Source organism: Zootoca vivipara, chromosome 2, assembly GCF_965207765.1.
Source record: "Zootoca vivipara chromosome 2, rZooViv2.hap1.1, whole genome shotgun sequence".
In the NCBI taxonomy this organism is placed as follows: Eukaryota; Metazoa; Chordata; class Lepidosauria; order Squamata; family Lacertidae; genus Zootoca; species Zootoca vivipara.
The window spans coordinates 77,417,609-77,441,202 of record NC_142584.1 but is presented as its reverse complement, the minus strand read 5'-3'; the positions used below and the strand labels follow the sequence as shown (position 1 = coordinate 77,441,202).

The following is a 23,594-nucleotide window of genomic DNA, read 5'->3' as shown; positions in this document are numbered from 1 at the left end:
GGGGTGCGTGTGTTGAGGGGCGGGAGTCCGGCTTGTTGGCGAGCCCGCTCTCCCGCGCTGTCGGCGGCCCCGTCGCCTCGCGTCTTCCTGAGAGAAGGAGGGGCGGCCGGGGCTGGGGGGTGTTTCCTCACACGCGGGCGAGAGAGGGCGAGCGGGGGCGGGGGTCCCGAGCGAGGCGACTGAAGGAGAGAGAGGACGAGCCCGCGCTGCTGGGCTGGGCTTCCCCCGGGAGAGGAGCGGCCAGGCGGGCCAGTGTGGACTCGGGCGCAGCCAAGGAAGGGAATCCCCCGCCGCGCGGGCTCCAGAAGCCCAGAGCTGCTGGCGCCACTTTTGCTTGGGCGCGGAAGGAGCGAGCAAAACGCCAGGAGGACCCGCTCTTACCCTCCAAATAGAGAGAGAGAGAGAGAGAAAGGCCGGGGGGTGGCAGGAGGAGAGACGCTTCCTCTCCTCTGCGCCCTGAGATAGCGCCGCGCTGGGCAGGCGCCCACAGCGGCTGCCACGTCCTCCTCCTGCACTTCGGGTGCCCCTCTTCTGCCTCCCCTCACTTCTTTTAAAACATTCCATTTTAAGGGGTGGAAAATGGATCTGCCTCCTTGAAAACACACACACACACACACCCGGCCGCCGCGGGCGGGATCCGCAGGAAAAGGATTGGGGTTGACTGCAGTTCTCTGGGATGGTGGTGGCACTGGCAGCTTTTTGACTGCTTCTCCTCAGCTACATGGAGATCGTTTCAATTCTCCCCGTCCTCAGTTGTTGTGGAATCTGAGACAATGTAACGCGCAGGTTGGGGGGGGGCTGGAAACTTCCCTGGCCACACGCTCCTATCTCTATCTATCCATTTATCTGATATGTCAAGGGCGAGGGTGAAGAGCCCTCCTCCCTCGCTCCCCCTTTCGTGGTGCTTCTTGTCTGCAATTGTCACTCCACGCTGAGTCGTCCTGATTGCCTGATGGCAGAGCTGATGGTCCTGATCTTTGTGTCTCTCCGTGGAGGGTTTGTGTGGCAGGAGGCGGGAGGCAGGCAGGCGCGCCGTTCATAAATAAATAAAGAATGAAATAAATGGGAGCTGCAGGCAGGAGGGGGAAAGACTCCAGCCAGATTCCCTAGGAGGTCAGTCTTCTCTTTGGTGGGAGGATTGCGGGGGGGGGGGAAGAGAAACAAATCTTGCGGATATTACCTGAAGAATGCCTCAGATGGAAGCAAACGCCATTGAAATGTCTTGGTGCTTCCTTGCTGTGGGTATGAGCTGCCAAAATTTAAGCAATGTTTTCTGTTTTCTTAAAAAAATGTTCTCACGTGTGCTCTGTCTCATGCAGATCCGCAGGACTTGGAAATGTTTAATGTTGTCTGGGTTGTTTAAGCTCCGGGTAGGAATTTCGCAGCTTGAGTATGTGAAGGCTTCTGACTGGTTGTTATTTTCCTTCTGACTTGCTGCTCTTGTAAAACTGAACTTCCCTTGCAACTTGGTTCCTGACAGCAGCAGAGAAGGTATTAAAGACAGGTTGGTCCTCTTGCTTACTCAGGTTCAAGGGCAAGGGGGAATACAGAAGGTTGCTCTAAAGTAACAGTAAGGACGAGTTAGGATAACTTTGCCGTTGCTTTCTTGATGTTGTTTTTTGTTTTTGCTTTTTAAATTGGCTGTATTAATTTATCTGTCTTATGTTTTTGTCAAGCATTGTGTGCTGTGACTTGTGAAAAGGCCACTGCTGTAGAAATAAGTATATCATTGTCAACAGAAAACTGATAAGAGTGAAGAACTTGATATGATCGACATTGGAGCTCCTTTAATAGAAAGCCGTTGTGGGGTAGTGGTGGGCATGTCTGAGATGGAGGGGGGAAACCCAAGTTCAAATCCTTTCCCATTAGCTCACTGGGACAGTCACAATCTTACTCAAAAAATGGTAACTGTTATAGAGAGAGGAGTACAGTATGTGGTAACCAACCACAGACATGTAAACGTTTGCATAAGTTTAAGGTATACAGTAAATATGCTGTGGTTAAAGGTATGGCATTTGTTTGGTCAGGATTATTTTTTGTTTTTGTCATTATTTTACCTGCCTACATTTATAGTTCTCTTTCCCCCACACCTCCTTGCACTCAAGGTAGCAACAATGAGATACAAAAATACAATGAAAACAAAGGCATTTTTCCTCCTGAGAAAATCTGTTCCTTCTTATGTTCCTTCTTATGTATGGTGCATTTTCCCTGCTTCACAAAGATAAACAAATCTGGCTTATCCGTTTGGAGGCTGATTATGCAATTGCAAGATGAAAACCTTGAACGAACAGTAGGGCACCAAGGCCAGTGATTGTTACTTGGTGACAATGTGCAAGTGAGCCTTCTATCAGTGATAACAGTGGCCTTACAAAATTACCTAAGGTAATTTGTGAGAGAGGGACAGTAAAGACCTTTAAATGCTTCTTAAAAATTTGAATGTATCCAGCTTTTCTGGTTTATTACTCTTTTTAAAAATCTTATTTATTTCCGTACTGTTCCATTTTATTTGTAATATACGGTTGTGTTGTGTTTTTGACTCAGTTTCTTCCAGTTTTTGAGAGATTTTATTAAAAGTTGTATTTTTATTGTTTTTATGTAAACTGCTGACAGATTTCATTAAGTGGCATAACGTGTGTGTGTGTGTGTGTGTGTGTGTGTGTGTGTGTACAACCTAGTACGTGACTCACTTTTATATTGTGTCCATGATATAATGTTTGATACTCTGTTCCTGCCATCCTCTTACCCATTTTTAAGGGTTAAGGACAATAAAGTTGGATACATACAGAACGTATAAGCATATGCGCGATGGGCATGATATAAGCTGGTCTTCTGCCCAATTCCATCACAAATAGAGGAATGTAGGGGAGTGTTTGCGTGAACCAGCGCTAGGTTGCTTTTTGTACCCAGAAAGGGGGTCTGTTCCCATCAATGTTAATGTCTGCTTACTTTACTTTGCTTGCCTTATGCTTTTGTGGGCCTATAATGGCACGTATTTGAATAGATAAGCAGAAAATGAATGTGCATGTCCATCATAAACAAGTCTTGTGTGGAAAAAGACTGAGAAATGAATGACTGGGTGGGATATACAGTATAAATAAATATGAAGGAAATTGTGAGGTGGCAGATGTTTTCCACCTTGTGTTTAACTGAAAATCATAAAGATATTAAATAAAAACAACGATGGGATGTTGTTATAGCTCTCTTAACTTTTCATAGGAAGCTGCCAGGATAATACTCTGCACACAGGAAGTTGTAAAACCTAATCTGAAGACAAAAAGCTGTTGCAATGAAATTTTCTCCAGAGGAAATAATGATATTCTTTTCAGTAGTTCTTCATTAACTGCTAGCATCAAAATTGTGTGTGTGTAAGAAAAAAGTGACATACAATTATAACTAATCTAACTGATGAATGAGAAACTTGTTTGAAAGTATACTTGATTATAGGTTTTCAACATGTGTTCTTTACATGATCTGCAAGTGAATTCAGCATTCTGTTTACATTAATGCTGAAAATACTGTTTGATTTGTTACTATATGCATTTATATTATAAGCTTTGCTTGTTAATAGACTTCATAAACTACTATCAAGGATGAAGTGTGAACACCATAGTATAAGACAAATACAAAGGGAAAATTGTGTAGACTTTTAGGACACACAATTCACAGCCTGTGGATTTGTGATCTTAGTACTTGTTAATGAATAGGTTCTTGTCTGTCTCAGGATCTTGGTCAGGAAAGATGCAAAGCCACTTGAACAAATCAGTAAAATTTAGAAAATTTCAAATAATCTATCATTTGGCATTTCCAGTTTACCAGTTTGAACAATTAAAATCTTCCAATTTTGATGGAACATTTCTTTACCAGGTTATGTCAGAACAGTCCATGGCATTTAGTTTTATATTCTGGTTTAATACTGGTTTGCAGAGCTGAAATCAGTTTGTCAGCACCCAGCTGAACCCCCAAATAACCAATGCAGATTCTGGGTTCAAGGATCTGTCAGTTTTGTAGCAGTTTAATATGACTAAGTCTGATTGAAAGCAATAGGATTTGAAGTTACGCACATAGTCAGTTTGTTTTATTTCCATATCTCTTGCATCCTTTCAGAATGTTGTCCATATATCAAATGTTTATTCAGATAGACTGATGTACAATAATGAAGAACATGCACTCTTCAATAGGTAACACATTCTTGACTCAGCATGACTGTTGACTAAATATTCATTGATTTTCAAAAACCTCTAAGTGCACACATGTTCTTAAAAACAAAAAGATAGATCAGAAAAATGTAACATGTAGATATGGTAGCTCCAATGCCCAGTTGGCTCTCCTTTGCCTATGAGAAGTCTCCCATTCACTTTCAAGGGAAGAAAAATGCTGCATTTGCAGTAAATCTTCTCCAGTGAAAGGGCTTCCCTGTTTGCAGAAATGCTCCAGTTTTTCATAAGGATGGGATATGGGTTTCTGGATTGGGAAATTAGGCAATTGTTTCCGATGAGTTAGCGCAGGTCTACACTTAAGGCAGACAATTTCTTCAGTAATGAGAGTTCCTTGTGCACAATCCAGAGGCCTTGTAAGGATGTTTAGAAATGTATGTATCTAACATTTTAAGGGGAAAAGTGTGCTTCAAATTCTTGCGCTCAGAGAGCTAATGCTGAAAATGTGAGGGCAACAACGTTAAAGGTTAAAAAATAATTGGTAAGAAAAATGTAATTCACTTCAACTCCACCGTGATTTTTTAGTTCATATATAAAGACTTCTGAAGAGCAGAGTTCAGTGTTCACATTTGACTTCTTGCAACGTAACATGTTGCAAGAGTGCAGCATGTTGTCCAGATGCATTAATACCAATGTCAATGAAAATGATATGGCAATTACATTAGAAAAAAAAATGCAAATAAAGTATGGCCCTCTGGCTCCAAAACAATGTTTAGACCTAGTACCGGAAGAGTGAGAAACATACTTTTAAAAGGGGGTGGTATTTCTCAGAATGCACGCAATCCTGCCAGTGTAGTAAAGAATGTATAGTAGCTGAAAGGTTGCCTCTTCCCATTGATGGATACCTGAACCTTGAGATCTTTGGAGGCACTTCTCCAGGTGCTCTGACCAAAGGAGATGGAGCTCATGGCTATTAGGGAGAGAGCCTTTTTGTTGGTGGCAGTCCAACTATGGAATGCTCTCTCTAGAGAGGCCTGCCTGGCACCTCTTTGGGTTCATTTCAGTGCCAGGCCCTTTCACCTGGCTTTTAAAATACCTTTTTAATATTTCAATATTTTAAAATTATGTTTAAATCTAGTGCTTTTATAGCTGATTGTTATATTTTAATATTGATATCTAAGCCACCTAGATAACATTGTTATTGAGTGGCATATAAATGTGGCATGTAAGTAATTATCATGGGCATCTTGGTGTCATTCCTATTAAGGAGCAGTTTGGAAAGCTGTATCAGTTTATTATCTGCAGAGGTTTGATAAGGTGAGATCAGAAAAGCAAAAACTACTGCATTTTCCATAAGGATCACATACACTGGAATTTAAACCCAAATTAGCACTTTTTGTTGGAAGGTTTTTAAAATTAAAAATGTATTAGTTGACAATGAGATTCAAATTCTTTGTGAATTTCATGTGGACTCCCAGCAATTATAATATTGTATGAACAGCATAATACTCTTATTACAATATAATCCCAATTAATGCACAATTCCCAGTAAGTCCAAAGTCTGCAAATTTAGCTGATATGCCTTTTCTTTCCTGTAAATCAGAAATTCATAGTAACAATGGTGGGGTTTTCTCCCCCCCTTTTTTTGCATGCTCTTAGCTTATTTTGAAAAAATAATAATAATGGCTGTTTAATATTCAGAATGATGGCGTAAATATGTGAAATGGATCCTCAGATGGGTCTATCCCAGACAGTTGTTGGGCAGGAGACAGGTTTCTAGTGCAAGTGGGAAATTGCACCAGGTCTCATACATACCAGTTCCAGATCCAGGAAGTGAAGTCAGATCAAGCAAAGGTCAAGTCCGCCTAAGCAAGGTCAGCCAAAGGAGAGGTCAAAAGTCTGAAAGGCAAAGAAGCAATCTGGGTAGCACCTTGGATAGTTCCAAGTGGATCCTAAACTGGAAGGCAGACTTGACCATTGCGTCAACATTTCGCTTCAGTAGGGTGGCAACCTCCTTTGAGCAGCAAGCCCTGCTCCTCTTGAGCAGAACCTCTATTCTTAAAGAGGCCCAGTCTGTTTTAGGAAGCTGTGGACTACACGGGGGTGGGGGTGGGGTGGGGGTGGTGACTGTAGTTTTATAGTCTGTAGTGGCTACAGACTGTAGTGGCCCCAGAGCTAGGGCCCTCATAGTCTCAAGACAGTAATGTACCCTCACTAGGTGGAGAGACACTGGGTTCATGGGCTCCTCTGCTGCTGGAACTTCTGAGGAGGCATTGACATTACAGTCTGGTTCAGAAAGCACATTGTTCTCCAACACAGATAGATCCACTAAACCCATGTCCAATTCCCCTGAAGATGGGGAGTGACAAGACTGGAAATTGCATCTCACCGTTTTTTACCAAGAAGATCAGTAAAGCCCTATAGAATGTAATCAAGTAACAGAAAATGGTAAAACTCACAGTAGCCCAGTATATAGGACAGTACAAAAGCCTGGTTGCAAAGAGCAGTTATAACTACCCTCCTAAACACAAGCAATGAAGGAGTCATCTGGATTTCCAGAGGTGGGAGTTCCAGAGCCTGGAGCCCACCACAGAAAAGGCCCTTCTGAGCATTGTCATGTTGTGAGTAGCTAATGGGACAGGAGAAGGGGTTCTCTTTGGAAGATTTCGGTTCTCAGGCAGGATTATATACAGGAAGCTGGTCTTTCAGGTTGTATAGGTAAAAAAAAGCACTTTGGAAACAAGTTGGCCCCCAATGTAGTCGGCACACAACCCATATATTGCACTCGCATAAGAAGCCTGGCTGCCATTTGTGGACAACCAGAAGTTTTCAAAGGTCTTGAAAAGGCAGCCTATGTAACATCTTTCAAGCAAGAGGGGACTTAAGGCACGGAACACGGTTGCCAGATCAGAAAATTCCAGAAAGGAATGCAGCTGACACAACCTTTTTAATTGTGCAAAGACACTCCTGGCTACAGTTGAGGCCTGAAAATCCAGGGGGCAGAAAGAGCTTGCGATCCAGGATAACTGGAATGTATTTGCCCTCACCTTCCTGTAGGTATATAGCTGAACTGGGCCAGAGCCACCATCTGAAGGACATAGCCTGGGACCCCAAAAAAGAGTGAGGAAGAACCTGCCCGTGAGTTGGGAACTACAGGAAGAGTCTAGTTTGACTGCTAACAGCAGCAGCGGCAGATTGGCATGCAGCAGTGATGACTAAATATTGTACAGGGCTAATATTAAAAGACTTTATTATTAGCCAAAGAGGAGTGGCAGAAAGAAAGAACATCTTTCTTTGCTCTTGTGGGAACAAGTTGCTCTGTTGCGAGAATGTCTCCAAACATTACACCTCAAAGCTGAGGGAAAAACAAGTGATCCAAAGATGTCTTAACATATGTGTAAAAACTTTAAAGAGTAGGACAAGTTTGTTGTCAGGTTGGATCTAATGGTAGCAACTTGAAAAACCCTTATAGAAAAGGAAAGTTGATAAAAAACTTTCCTTTGAGGCAACAAAACTGTTGTTGTTGTTGTTATATTTAATACCCACTCTTCACCAGAAGGTCCTAGAGAAAACTTGCTCGTGCCACACCAGATTTTTTTATTGATAAGGAATACATTGGGAAATAAAAAGAAATTACTCCTAGCAGTTCTTCAGCATATGGTTGAAGCTATGCATTGAGGTTGCAGACAATCTCTGTGGGAAGGAAATTCCAAAACCCAGTGGCTGCCATGGAGAATGTTCTCTCCTAAATCCTCACCCCCCCCACACCAACCAAAAGGTTGAGGGCAGTGGAACTACCTAAACTGTTTACAGGAATTAAGTTTAGACTACTGTTTCCCTCTGACTGATGCTGACTGATCAAAGAATCATAAAAGCAGAATATCTGCCCCCTCCAGCTTCCCTTCCAAATTCTAACCCACTTTTTCTCCACATTTCTGCTCCCAATGAGAAAATGTTTTTAAAAGAGGGATATTTTGCAATGTTACATTTTGTTTTGTTTTTGAAATTAATTTTGTTCTTCAAAATACAAATTATTTTATACATCAGGGTAGGTGGGGTTGAGGATCCTGAAAAACAAAATGTGATTTTAATGTTTTGTTTGTTTTAGTTTTTTTAATGTTAAGTTGGCTTCTACAGTAAAGTACACTTGAAACCCTGGACTGCTGTCTGGAGCAGCCTTTGCCTACCTTACAGCTTGCAGACCACGGGTCATGCTGCCTGGGGCTGATGGGAGTTACAGCCTCAAATATCTGACAGCAGCAGGTTGGAGAAGGTTGCCCTAGGCTTTGTGGTCTTCATGTGGTCTTGCAATACTAGACCAGAGACTATGGGTTGCATCCAATGTGCACAAGCAAAATGCTGCTTATAGAATTGGACTTCCCTGTCCCCTTTTTCTTTTTCAGTGTGCACCTCCCCCCCCCAAAAAATCTGCCCAATGGAGTTCCTCCACCATCTGGAGCCAATTATGTGGGGTGTACTGGGGGGTGGATGGGAGAGGCGAAGAGAGTGGAAGTCAGTTCAAGTGGGATAACAGCTTCGGATACGACATTATGACTTTAAAAGGTGCAGTTATGTTCTCACACACAGCTTTATTGCGGTCCATACACCCAAAATACACAGTACAACAACAGTATAGATCAGGCATCCCCAACAGGGCCGGCTCTAGGCCTGCTCCCGGTGGCATGCGGCGCCAGGCCACCAGGGGCGCCGCTGCTGAGAGGCGCAGCTGAGGCTGCCCCAGGCGTGCCTCCGCTGTTCAGCGGCTTCAGGCCGCTCTCTGGAGGCACGCGGGCCTGGGGCCGTCTCCGCCGCGCGCAGGGGTGTCGCAACAGGGGGCGGGCAGCGCCCCCTGGTCCAGGGCCGGCCCTACGGCAGGCTGGGTGGCGCAGTGCAGCTGCGCCCACGGCAGCACCCCTGCGTGCGCCCGCCCGCCGCGCTAGGAAACGGGGTGGGGGGCGCCGGAGGGATCCGGCGCACCACGGCGCCAGGGCACCGGGCATGCTTAAGATGGCCCTGATCCCCAAACTGTGGCCCTCCAGATGTTTTGGCCTATAACTCCCATGATCCTTAGCTAACAGGACCAGTGGTCGGGGAAGATGGGAATTGTACTCCAAAACATCTGGAGGGCCGAAGTTTGGGGATGCCTGGTATAGATCAACAGTTATTAAGGTGTAAGACAGGCATAGGCAAACTCTGGCCCTCCAGATGTTTGGGACTACATTTCCCTCATCCCTAGCTAACAGGACCAGTGGTCAGGGATGATGGGAATTATAGTCCCAAACATCTGGAGCGCCGGAGTTTGCCTATGCCTGGTGTAAGAGCAACCTTGCTAGCCAACAGAGAAGGTTAGTCATGTTCATACTGTCACATTGTTGACATGACTGATGTAAGTATTCCCATTTCAATGAGTGGTAGCCTATATCTTATGGTTAAAAGGTGAGCTGATGCAATGGGTGGAAAGCAAAACTATTGTCAATTTTCATTTACTAGCCTTGGGTAATGTATCAATTCTACTGATCACAGTGGCGCCTTCGTATTTAGAAATATGTATTCACAGGCCCTTCTGAGGGAAGTGTGGAGGGTGGCAATGTGAAAAAGGAGATTTTCAGTAGTGGATTCCCATTTGTTGAATGTTCTTTCCAGGGAAATACAGTGCTGTCAGATTTCAGATGCCTCGTTAAAACATTCCTGTTTACAAAATCCTTTGGTTGTTAACTGTGATTATATGGCAGAATGATTCTGGCTTGTTTGTGGTGCTCATATTTTTCTGGGTGGAGCAGGATTTGCCCTTTTCATAATAATTGATGAGCACTTTTCCAACAAAACTTGTGTTTGCTCTGTTGTAAGCGGTGTATATTCTGCAGGATCTGTAAGTCACTTTGAGATTTCCCTGTGTGCAGAAATGATATAAATAAAAGCAATGTTTTGTCATCAAATATGTATTTAAGTATTTATTAAAATGCAAACAGTTTTTCTTTTTTTCTTTTACTAACGGATTAAATGCGTAAAAGGAACAGTATGAATAAATACATGCCAAATTGGCACAGACTAGCAAGATACTAAACTGGCCATCCCAGGTGTGAAGTTTGAGGATGTCATTGTAAAACATCTGGCCTACCAGGCATGATATCATTCTAGCTAGTCTGGCTGCCAGTGTGGTATCTGTGGCCAAATACGTCAATCTTGGATTGGCCTGTCTTCTCAAATATGTACTGACAAACAAAGCTCATTTGTCATTTTGATAGGAGACGCAATTATAATAGCATAATAAATAGGGTGCCATAAAGTGAGAAAGGCAGTTACTTACACCTGAAGTGTAAACAAACCAAAGAGGACAGAGTTTCTGTTCTGTGGCAAACTCTCAAAGGTACAATTGCAGCAAACTGCACATACAGCAAAGGGCCATGTTAATGCCATCTTACCCATTTTCTGGTTTCCATTTTGGTTGGCTCAGTCCCAAGATCATAACTATGCTCCTTGACAACAGTTATGATTATGGAAGTTTCCCTCTTCAGGGAAAGTCGCTCTGGACAGTGTTGTGGTTTCTTCACCTTGCACCTTCTTTTAAAAAAATGCAAATCAGCTTTAGTATGATAATGGTTTTATAATCCATTGTTATTGTTGCTGTCACAGCAGCAGCAGCAGCAGCAGCAAATTGAATATAGTATCTTGGACGAATGAGATCTCATAGGAAACATGTGCACACTGAAAGCACTGTACTTTTCTGCAGTCTGGCAGAGACTTAAAATAGCTGTTAAATGACAAGCTAATGTGATCTTAAGAACACATGTCAGACATTGCTAGTTCTTATTATGCATTCTATCAGAATCAACATATCCAGATGCAATTGCACTTTCTGGAGAGCTGCTTCAAACAGGATGTCATTACTTGCTATGTGTAATTTTAATGGATTAGAGGCTTTTTTAAATGCTGGGAGTTCTTTAACATGAGAAGACTATGAAAAAGATCATATCCTCCCACATATTCTTCTATGCATCATGGAAGAAAACAGGTAATGCGAAAAGAAAAGAAAAAAGAAAAGTTGGGGCTAAATTAACTATTTATTACTGGGGTATATGATGGTTTGAACCACTGTTCTGGGTATATTTGCTTCACATGCATTTTGGCTGGTGAAAGTTGCCAGGAAACATGTGTGAGAAGTGAATTTTGCCAATAATGGGCTGGTCATTACTGGTGCTAAAATAAAAGCAATTTTCCAATATAACCATTTGCCCTTTAATGTCTGTGGAAAGTGCAAGCACAAATACATCATGATCTGTAAAGCAGCAGGTAGATCATACAGTTGCACACATGCTGTGCTGCAAGCCTGTGCACCTGTGGGGGTTTTTCCAGGGCAAAGTATAATATTCCAAATAAATAAATAGAACCTTGGATCAGAGAGCAGGCCTACTACGCTATTTCTGGTAGATTTGTTTGACTGAGCAGTGGTGAGGCCTGTGTAGACCTGTTCTCCAAAAACCTTGTATTCCGAGTCTACCCCTTCATATTGATGGGTAAACCAGCCATCTATCTATAGGCAGACCAGACCTCCAAACAACCTATTTCCACTCCATGATCTCCTCCATTCTTGCCCTGTCTTCCTTTATATGCCAGCATGGTGTAGTGGTTAAGAGCGGTGGACTGGTAATCTGGTGAACCGGGTTCGCTTCCCCACTCCTCCACATGCAGCTGCTGGGTGTCCTTGGTCTAGTCACACTTCTCTGAAGTCTCTCAGCCTCACTCACCTCACTGAGTGTTTGTTGTGGCGGAGGAAGGGAAAAGGAGATTGTTGGCCGCTTTGAGACTCCTTAGGGTAATGATAAAGCGGGATATCAAATCCAAACTCTTCTTCCTCTCTAGCCCATTGTACTGTTGCTGCAGTTGACTTCACAGTCCCATCACCACTGCATTTCCCTTAAAAATGCCACCACCAAGCACACACACGAATGCAGAATTAACAACAATGGACTACACCTCACAATTGCCATTCACCCCCTTCTCACTCCCTTCAGCAATACTGTATGTGCATGGGGACACTGGGTTGCTTTGCAGGCCTGCCATAGACCACACCCTCTCAGCCATTCCTGCCCTCCACAATTTGGGTAGAACAATGGCGGAAGCTTTCTGCCTTGGCACCAACAGAACAATTTTTAGAATGTTGGCAAACTCAGATTAAAACCACATTTCTAATGCAATGCGTTAGAAAGATTGTGAGGGTAGGACCTGAACCAATGGATTCAATTGACAAGAAAGGAAATTCCCACTAAACGCTAGGAATAACTTTCTGGTGGTAAAAAAACACTATACAACAGTGGATGGCCACCTGTCAGGGATTCCCTAGCTGTGATTCCTGCATTGCAGGGGGTTGGACTAGATGACTGTTGTGGTCCTATATTATAAATTTGTTTTTGTACTATGTTACAAATCAAGAACTGCTAGGAGTAATTTCTTTTTATTTCCCAATGTATTCCTTATCAATAAAAAAATCTGGTGTGGCACGAGCAAGTTTTCATTCCGAAAGTGTGGCCCAGAGAGGAAAGGTTGAGAAACCACTGCTGCAACACTGTTGTGGTCTAATGAGAAGAGGCACAACCCCCACTACATTGATTTCTAACAAACAGAAAATAAATGGGCAGCGGAACCCCATGCATGTCTTGTCTGACGTAAATCTTGCTGAGCCCAATGGGACTTGCTCCCAGGTTAAGAGGGCATAGGATTGCAACCTGCTTCCTTTACATTGTGAGGAGGCTGTTTCAGTAATGCACAAGCACTTTCCCCTAGTCTGTGTTGCCCTCTTTTCCCCACTGCTGCAGCAACCAGAAGAAGCAGGACCTCCTTGCTTGCTTGTCCAGGGATATACAGTGTCTATCTCCGGTGATCAGGCACCAATCTAATTGTACCATGGCATCAGCAGGCCTTTGATTGCAAGATTACGCTGCTCTGCAGAGCCTGGATTATCATGACGCCATCCGTAAAATAATCGCATGAAGGCAAGGGCACATCCTGAGATAATGTCAGCAGAATTCCAGGACTTGGAAGCACAGGTGTGAATGATAGTTCACACGTACCTATTTCTGCAATTTAAAAGTTGGAGGTATTATGTCGTGGTTACTGTGTGGCTAGGGTGAGCTTGCCTCTTCATTTTTTATGAATGGGAAAAAGGCATTTTGCACCACTTCCGCTGCAAAGTAGAATGATAGATGGTCCCCTTTAAATACCAGTAATTGAAAACAGAACTAAGAGGGAAGCAGTTACTTCCAACGTTATAACTCAATAGTTTTGCAGTTATAAAGACCGTTTTGCAAGTCTACTTTCAGGATGGTGGTGGTAATTCTGCCTTGATAATTCTTTTTAATTCATAGGTTGTTTTTTTTCAATGATTGCTGTAGCGCAGGCTCTCCTCTGCCTAAAAAATAATGAGAAAAAAACATCAGTTGGAAAATGCCACAGTTTGATCCATGCTAATGGGCAATAACATTGGGATAACAAGCATATTGTAGATGTATGGATAAAGTAAGCATATCAGTGGTGATTATGAAGTAGGTCCCATTGAGCTCAGCAGATGTGACTTCTGAGCAGGCATGAATAGGATTGCTCTGTTAATCGGTGTGTCTGAAATAACATATTCATATTTATTTTTCATCAATTTGGTAAATGTTCACGAGTCTGCAGATGACTGAAACAGTTGAGGCAAACCACAATTTACTTCAGGATGGACAAGCAAAACACAATCATGTGCATCTCAAGGGCATCATTCAGTTATTAATGACAGTGCATGTTCCTAAGCATTGCTGATCTCGTTTTCTTCCGCGTGCTTATTGCATTTTAGTGTAATGCCTTGTTAAGAAATATTTAGGGAGCTGCATGTCAGCTTGAAGGAAATGAGTGCTGCAGACATGAGTGGCAATCTTTAAGGCTAAATAGATTTAGAAGTGCACAGAGAAAGAGAAGGAAAGCTGGAGTATATTTCATAATCAGATTAATATACATTAGTACTAGTCATGGTTTTTTATACAGCAAAAGATGTAACTAATGGATGTGGTCATTTCTTCAGAACCCTCTTGATATCATATTCTGTGTGTGTTCCAGCTGCACAGGTTGGTATGGGGAAGTCTCAGGTGTTCACGGTATTTTTCCTGCTCTCTCAACAAACAGGTGAATAAAAAAAAGAAGCTCACTCTTGTGTAAGGCATGAAAACGCTGTGATATTTGCTTTGCTAAAGAGGAAGCAATGAATTGCATAGGATGCCTTAAATGTTACTGCCGTGTAGTTCATTGCTCAAGCTAATTTCAGAAAATTCATTAGATGCTTTTTAGTTGAATAATTTAAAGCCGCAGGTTGCACATTTCCAGGCAGAAACACAGCATATTTGGGTACACCGTGTTTAGCCTGAAAATGAGGGGGGGGGGATTGCTCATGTTCAGGGGCCTCTTAGAGGCATGCTTTGAAGTCCCGTTTTGCTCCTAAGATAAGGCAGGTCAAAATACAGTAAATAAATTAAAGAGACAATATGTGTTTACACTGCTGCTAGGTCTGATGATACAAGGATGAGAATGTTTGCTGTTTCTAGAAGCAGAAAAATTCTGAACAGTCAAGAGATTGGGTCTCCAATTTTGGAAATATTGTATGAGGCAACATTGCATTGTGTGTGCCAGGTGCATGAAGGGTCTGGAGGATTGATACATTATAGTTATGGGCCACCTGTTCAGTACTCCTGGGGTGACTAGAAATGTGTATTAACTAAGTCAATGGCATTGTCAGGTGGTCAATTTCGTATTGTCAGTAGGCCTATGGGCAAAGATCTTTAAATGCAGGTGCATACTTCTCAGCTTATTAGCTTAATGTTTCTTAGTCATGTTCACCATCTGGTTTCTGAGCAAAAAAACCAACAAACAAAGCCCATGGCACTTTATAGTTCTTTAATACACACTGCTGCTATGAATAGAAATCATTGTTTCAGCTCAATTTGCATTATTAAGCTCGCTCTCTGTAACTTTCAATAGCATTCCATAATTCCATTTTTCCTTGCTATATATTTATTAACGATATATAGCACAAAGAGTGATAACACAGTTTAATCAAGGATGAAAACATGCACTATACCTAGGTCTTATTTATCAAACAGTTTGCCTCTAAAGAGCCCTCAAGGCAATGTGCATAAGATTGCAAGGCGACGTCACGCACAGCATTCAGATGCACCTTTTTCAGAAACAGCATAAGGTTGTAGTTTTGTGGCAGAGCACATTACTGCATTACTAAAATAGATGGGCCAATAGATGAGCCAAGTGTAAGTTGGTGCAAGAGCCAGACTGCTAGCAGAAGCCTTGTGTTGAATGTTGCAGAAAATCCTGTTCCAATGAGTCATTTGCACTTGTCGAATATCCATTGTGCAGCCACTACCGCCATTACTATACCCAGTGATAGTTAACACTAGTATGTCAATGCATGCACACTACTGCTTGTGCAAAACTCTCACACTTCTTGCACTAAGACTACCTAAGGTAGCATTCTATATTCCTACAGGAGTCATTAGTCACATCCATTACTATTATTGTTGCTGTTGTTGTTATTCAGTCAATCACTTAGAAGCCTAGTTTGCATTTAATGGCCTATCAATTATTACCAATAATACTATTTATTTGACATATTTAAGCCTGCTTTTAGGGTCAAGCTCTCCAAAGAGGTTTTCCAACATTTACGTTCACAATACAAATCTTTAAAAGTTTGAAACTTTGTAAAAAATACAATGTATTAAAAAACTAACAGCAACAATATTGTTAATTGCAAAACCCAGTCTGCCCTGGCAAACATGCCCTGCATCTTAGTGTATGCTCTGAAGGCACCTGAGGAGACCACGATCCTCCTGTAGCCAAGCCATCTGGGTCTGGGTCTGGTCCATGCCTGGTAGAGTGACCACCTGGGAACCACATATCCTATACCCTGGGTTCCATAATGTGCTCTCCCCCACCCTTTATCTGATTTGAAAAATCAAGAGGAGATCGGTCCCGTTCAAACCTCCTACAGTTGGGCTGTTGGCAAACAGTTGGGCTGTTGGCAAATGTCCCTCTGGATAGGAATATCAGGGATGCCAAGAAAAGGTATTCTTAGCTGGCAAACCCCACTTGAAGAGATAAAAAAAGAGTCAAGATTTCTCACATCCTTTAGCTCTCCTTTGAATTGAATGCTTTCAGTAAATCACTTGGGATGACCCATGTGGTTTGGCATATCACCTGAAGGTAATTTGTAAGTTGCTACATTTGCCTTTAAATACTGAGGATATCCTTCCTTCCTTCCCATTTCTCCCATTCTTCACATTACAGGAGCAGATTTATTTAAGCTCTGGAGCCGGTTTAAGCTTTTGCTTTCCATGTGTTGGCCCATGGCCTAGACCAGGGGTCCCCAGACTACGGCCCCCGGGCCGGATGCGGCCCAATTGGCCTCCCAATCCGGCCCGCGATGACCCCCGCCGCCCGCTCTTACGGCGCGCGGCGGCGATCTTCAAAATCGGAAAAAAAATCACCGAAAATCCTTTGTGCGCATGCGTATGGGCCTCTCCCGACCCAGAAGAGGTCATTTCCGGTGCACTTCCTGGTCGGGGGAGGCCCATACGCATGCGCACAAGCGATTTTCGGCGATTTTTTTTTACCGTGTCCGTGTGCGCATACACACGGGCGCGCACTCCCCTGCCCTCCGGCCCGCCGTGCGGTCAGCGCGGTGGGCACCGGCCCGAAGCCCGGTAAGTCTGGGGACCCCTAGCCTAGACTGTTCACTCATGTTCCAGATTTTCAAGGAGAGGAACTGGGAGTTGTGAATTGGACTCTGGCTGCATGTAAGTGAGTCAGGAGTTAGGCAAAGCCCCCACAATTTTACAATGAATTCTATACCAGGGGTAGGCAACCTAAGGCCCGTGGGCCGGATCCTGCCCAATCGCCTTCTAAATCCGGCCCGCAGACGGTCCGGGAATCAGTGTGTTTTTACATGAGTAGAATGTGTGCTTTTATTTAAAATGCATCTCTGGGTTATTTGTGGGGCATAGGAATTTGTTCATCCCCCCCCCCCAAAAAAAATATAGTCCGGCCCACCACATGGTCTGAGGGACGGTGGACCAGCCCATGGCTGAAAAAGTTTGCTGACCCCTGTTCTATACATTTGGATATCTTTCCTAGATGGATTGATAGGTCAGTGGCAGTGCTATGTGGGTGCCTGTTGCAGCTCACGGGACTGGTGAGTGTGTGCAAGTTTTACTATGAGGAGTCAGCGTGATAGTAAGGATCCAAGCCTAAGAAGCATTTGAGTTAAGCAAGATAAACTCATTCTAGGGCTGTGTAGCCAATCATAGATAGAACTGAAGCTAGAAGGAACTGCTAGAGAGTGCATGCCAATTGTGGAACTCAAATTTCGGTCTGAACGTTAATTAACCGAATGAGTCTTGCATCAGACCTTGCCATCATATGCAGCTGCCTCTTTGGGTGAGGCCACCTGCCTCACTGTGCACTATTACACAGCTTTTGTGGTGCAGTAGGATGTCTTCATCACCCATTCATGCAACCACGCTAGTTCGCTCTGCTTTCAAGTTTTGTTCCGTACGTCGTGTAGTTTACAGAGCCCTTTAGAAGAATTGTTACTCACTTAAAAAAAAAATACAAGCAGTCATCTTGGCCAATTCACTTGGCAGAAAGCATCACTCCTGCTAGGGGAGAGGATGCGTTTTGGATCCAACATGTTGTGGAAGTAGCATACTGATCTCAGTGGGGTGATGCCTAGTCTCTTGAGCAATTTCTTCCACTTGGTAAGCAGAACAGAACTGACAAGCTGCAGTGCAGAGCAACTGCAATAGAGAACATTTGCAGAAGATGCTTTTGCTGCCGTATACCTTTCAGAATGGTAGCAGGTCTGAATGTGTGGCTACAGTACCAAGAGCCCCCCAAAAGTAAATATGGTTAGGAAATGGCCACTCCAGGGAATCACACAGAGGATGCATTGAATGCAATAGGATTGGAGTGTTGGTACTCTCTCCCTGCTTGTCCTTAACCCCCCCCCCCTTCTGAATGCTTTTATTGCAAAGCTAGTTCATTTGCATTTTAAACTGGGGTGGGGTGGGGTGACAAGAAGAGTTTTTAAAAAAGCAGGAGGAAGGAAAACAGTATTTGGGGATCTAATAATACACTCTTTGCTGTTTTATCATTACTCCTGGGAACAATTATTCCTCAACATTTTTAAAAATAAAAAGTGCGCCCGTTTGTGCTGTTTATATAGTGCAATTTTGAATGTTCATTTCTACACTTGTATTGTGCTAGCTAAGTTAGCATTTACATGTAATATTGTATTAAAAGAGATGTTAACATGAAACGTATTTAGAAATGTGCTTGTAGCTTCAAATAATTACACAATTAGTTACGTCAATGCTAGATTGACTAAAAATGTTACAAATTTGGTTAAAATTGTAAGATACTCAGGTACAGAATTTTACAATTTCTCAATGAAATGAATACATTTGTATAGGAGTAATATAAACAGCTTTCTATACAGATAAACACATCTGTAAATGAATGCTTGTACCTTTCAACTTTTTTTGTGGGAGACACTTACCTATTGATTTAAGGTCACCTTGGTCTGTTTGCATAAAACTGTTACTGTGAATCAGTCCACATATATACTGTGTGCTGCCGACAGCTCCGAAATAGCATTATGGGTTTGTTAAGCATAATGTACACAGATCCAATAATTTGGGAGGTAAGAGAGGCTGCCAAAACATGTTGTTGCTATTATTATTTTATTTATTAAATTTGTATACTGCCCTATACCTGCTAGTCTCAGGGCAGTTCATCATCACCATCATAATTCATTTATACCCCACCCATCTGGCTGGGTTTCCGCAGCCACTCTGGGTGGCTCCCAACAGAATATTAATAATAATACAGTCGTACCTTGGTTTTCGAACGGTTCCGTTCGACTTCTGAAAACTTTCAAAAACCAAGGTTCAGCTATCGATTGGCTGCAGGAGCTTCCTGCACTCAAACTGGAACACTTACTTCCCGGTTTGCGACGTTCAGGAGTCAAAATGTTTGAGTCACAAAGCCTTTGAGAACCAAGGTACGATTGTAATAAAAAAGCGATAAAAGATCAAACGATAAAACATCAATCATTAAAAACTTCCCTAAACAGGGCTGCCTTCAGATGTCTTCTAAAAATCAGATAGTTGTTCATTTCCTTGACATCTGATGCAGGCGCCACTACCAAGAAGGCCCTTGCAATATAAAAACACAAAATACATAATCAAAACAAAAACAAAAACAGCCCAATAACACATTTTGAAAGGGCATTGGATGTCAAGCAGCCAAAGGCCTGGTTAAAGAGGAACATTTTTGCCTGGTGCCTAAAGGTGTATAATGAAGGTGTCAGGTGAACCTCCCTGGGGAAAGGAAAGCTCCCCAGGTGTAGATGTTCTGCTGGTAGTATTCCCACTGGTGGTAAGGCTTGAAACTGGTGTATTTGTGGTGTGGGATCTGTATGAGCCTAGTCTACCTTGTTGCCTTGACATAGCCCTCCAAGCAGGCCCTTAATTATACCAACCCTGGAAGAGGTGCATTTAATTCCCTCCTGCTCTCCACATGGGGCAAAAAGTAATATTTTAAGAAAAGATCATGACAAATCCCCCCCCCCCCGGCATCTTCTGCCCTGGCAGCACCAATCCAACAAGGCTCAGGATATAGCATCAAACATGGATCTATCTCCCCAACCTCACACTCGCCCTGGTTCAAAGGGGAGTGAGGATTGCTCTGCCCTGCCGATAACTAGTTGGACAACATGCAGTGATGCAATCTATGAACTGACAAGCAATGGTCTTTTTTTCTGGAATTATGTATAGGTACAGTTATTAATGTGTTTGTCTTGATTTTAGTTAATATCTAATCTCTGGTGGGAAGTATAAATTTATCTCTTTTAGCCACAAAGCTTTCCCTTTCATTCAGAAAAAGTTATGCCGTTAATTTTTCACTTGAGAAAATCATTATTCAGTTCAGTGGGATATTTTCCTACATGAGTTCTTGTATCTCACAGCTTTTGAGGATCGGCGAACTAAAGCTGCATTGTTTCCAGTTGAGCAATGCATAACCAATCTCTGCTTCTGCTATTCAATTACTGAATTGTAAAGACGAATGAAAATGCTACTTTCATTTGTTATTACCGGTATATGAGTCAGTCGTAGCTACTTTACATTTAGGCCGTAAGATTTTGGGCATTGTGCTTTTTCTCTTCTAATTGTAAAATGACTAGTTCTATTAATATTATTAATAATATGAGTGGTTAGTACTGAATTAGCTCACAAGACTGGGCAGATAGGATCCAATGACTTTCTGAGAGGAAACCTGTTGCTGTCTCCCACCAGCCCAAATGTTGGTTTCGAATCAGGAAACCTCAGCAGCCCGGGAAGATGGACAGTCCTTGTGAAAAGTTTTTAATGGAAATAAAAATACACCACTCCCAGCCACTGAGCAAAAAACAAGGTAAGCTCAGCCCACAAACACTGGACTAAAGCACCCTGAAAATGAAGCAGAAAAACTTCCACAAAACATCTTTTGACATAGCACTTAGTGGAGGCTCTGAAATGGACCAACAAATTCACATTAAGGTTGCAGTCCTGTACTTACTGTAGAAGTAAGTTCAGTTGTACTCAGACATGTACTGTATAGGATTGCCCTGGAAGGCTGCAATCAGATATTGGTCTACCTGGCTGGGAAGTCAATATTAGTTGTTATTTTCAAGTTTATGTAGGATTGCACTGCAATGCAACTGATCATCTGGGGTTGACTTGTAACGAAGTAGGATCCAAATGTGTTTTGAGCAATGGGTGCCTGCTTCCTAAATTTTCATGCCCCTTGCTCAGCTGCCTCAGACATTACTGATGGTTGTTGTAGGTGATTTTTCGTCTTCAAACGGTGAAGCAGTTGCTATTCCTATTGGCACCTTTCACTTTATCTGCTGTACAGATAGCGAACAGTAAAATCAGTGACTATGCAGTTGAGTGGATGATGATAATGATAATGATAAAAATAAAAAATGGCGGTAATCAATTTTGGCATAGAACTTTTCTTTTTAATATGTGCAGTTGATGTTCCAGCCCTGTGTTTGAGGAAAGCAGCTGTTTGTTTTATACAAGAGCCCATCTTAATGTCTGGCCAAGAGGCAGCATTTTCCTCGCTTCAGCTGCAGCTGTTTGCCTGCTTCCATGAACCCATGAAATGAAGTGGCTGTGCCACTGCAGAGAGCTGCGATTAGGGCTGTGATCACACTCCAGTTTATTGCACACTCGCTTGTGTTTCCTCAATGCTTATGTATCCTGTCCTTAATTATACTTGTATGCTGTCTGAGGCCTTGTTCCTCAAACCAGCTTCAGTCTGGCTGGAATCCTTAAGCAGCGGCGTACGGAGCCGCTCGGTCACCCGGGGTGGCAACCTGCTCCGTAGTGCGCATGCGCAGCGTTGCTACGGAGCACGCATGTGCAACGTCTCTACGTAACGACGCATGCTTGTGATCCTGCAATGCCTTTGTCCCTACCGCAAACCTTGGAATGGTGAAAGAGCTGACACATGACAGGCCATCAGAATATCTTTCAATGATAAGCAAAAGCTGCAGAGAGAGTCAGTAGGACATGGCCTCGAATCTTGACAATTCTGTGTTTTTCTCTGGAAAGTCCAAGCCTCACAAATGGATTGAAAGAAAGAAAGAAAGAAAGAAAGAAAGAAAGAAAGAAAGAAAGAAAGAAAGAAAGAAAGAAAGAAAGTGCCAAGTCAATGTAGGTTAATGGGTTATGGTTAATTCATTTCATTTATGAATTGCTTCCGATGAAGCACCACGAAGCAATTGCACAATGCAATAATGACATACACATATAAAACAACTGCATGTATAAAATCAGTTTGAATAATTGCATACGTAATAACATTTAACATATAAAAACACTTTCAAATCTTAAAACAGTTACCATATGGGTTGTGGTGTCGTTGCCTTTTGTTTTTATTTGGACCTGTGTTTTTTGCCACCTCTTCGGAATAGAAATGACAGCACAATCTTGACCGTGTCTACTCAGAAGCAAGTTTTGTTGGAGTCAGTGAGGCTTACTCCCAAGATAAGTGGGATTAGACTTGCAGCCCAAATCACCTTCCTGATGGCAAGTTAGTGGCATCATCGGGTTGGTAGCTGGTTGATGAGAAGTTGAGGATTTCTGCTATACAAATTTAATGCCAAAGAAGCCTGCTTAGAAAATAAGGTATTTGAGTTGTTTGTTTTGTTTGCCAGATAATAAGGAGCTTATTGATTGGTTGGAGACATTAAATAATTTTTAGTTGGTTAGTCATTTGACTTTGAACTGACTAATCAATACTTAAATTGAAACACATTTGTTTTTAACCAGAAGCTCAATATAGTTGCCTTTTACAGATGTTGAAGTAAGCATAATATACCATAATTTAATAATAAAAATAAAGAAGACATTTTCTTCTGTCATCTGAAATATTTTAATTCTTATTCCCTGCTTTGGTAAGACATTTGAACTGAGAGTCCCCCCCCCCAAAAAAGAAAAGCTAAATTAAGTGCCTCTGTCTAGAGCTCTGCCAATAAAATGCATCACCACCAATTTAAAGTTTGTCCTCACTGATTAATCAACTAATGAATGAGCTGAATAATTTACTTATTAAACAATTAAAGGCTGCCGTCTTATACTCAGTAACCTGGCAGTAAGTTCCATAGGGCTTCTGAGTAGAAATGTGTAGAATTGCCCTGTTAAGCTTGCAGGCCTGTTTAATATATACAATCCTGTTTTAGTTTATACTGGAGTGGATCTTGACATGTACAGTTATACCTCGGTTTATGTACGCCTCGGTTTGAGTATTTTCAGTTTAAGTACTCTGTGGACCTGTCTGGAACGGATTAATCCACTTTCCATTACTTTCAATGGGAAAGTTCGCTTCAGGTTAAGTACGCTTCAGGTTAAGTACGGACTTCCGGAACCAATTATGTTTGTAAATCGAGGTACCACTGTATGAACAGTTATGTCCACCACCACCACCCCCTGGCTACCCAGCCGGTTTTTCCTATCGCTGAACAAAGTAGCATAGCAAGCCACTTGCAAAAGTAGTGGAAGGGGTCTTTTTAAAATCGCACTGATGGATTTATAATATTCCTGATTTATGGATGCTTATAGTACAAGATGATTGTTCCAGACTAATGTGTCCCAGGGGCCCCAAAATTTGGTTACCCCTGCATTGTGGCACTATGATTTGGTGACCCTTGTATGATGTTGTTTGTTTGCTTCATTGTGGAAGTCCATCTTGATTGGTGGTTGAGGAAGTCCAGAAAGAAGGGAGTGAGGAGAGCTGTACCCTTTCCGGTTGTGGTATGCAATTGCAGGAATGGAGAGATGCCTTCAGTGGAAAGGAGCT

The 23,594-nt window shown here is 42.5% G+C and overlaps 1 protein-coding gene across 2 annotated transcripts in view; it reads left to right on the top strand.

The window, feature by feature from the left end:
* Nucleotides 1–23,594, top strand: part of PHF2 (PHD finger protein 2) — a 113,127-nt gene that overhangs the window by 1,467 nt on the left and 88,066 nt on the right. Inside the window, exon 1 of one of the 2 annotated variants that reach the window (XM_088663270.1) lies at nt 1,394–1,504. The exons of the other annotated variant lie outside the window; for it this stretch is intronic. The gene's annotated coding sequence lies outside the window, so the exon portion shown is untranslated. Of the gene's footprint in view, nt 1–1,393; nt 1,505–23,594 lie in introns of those variants that run through there. 2 annotated transcript variants of the gene reach the window in all.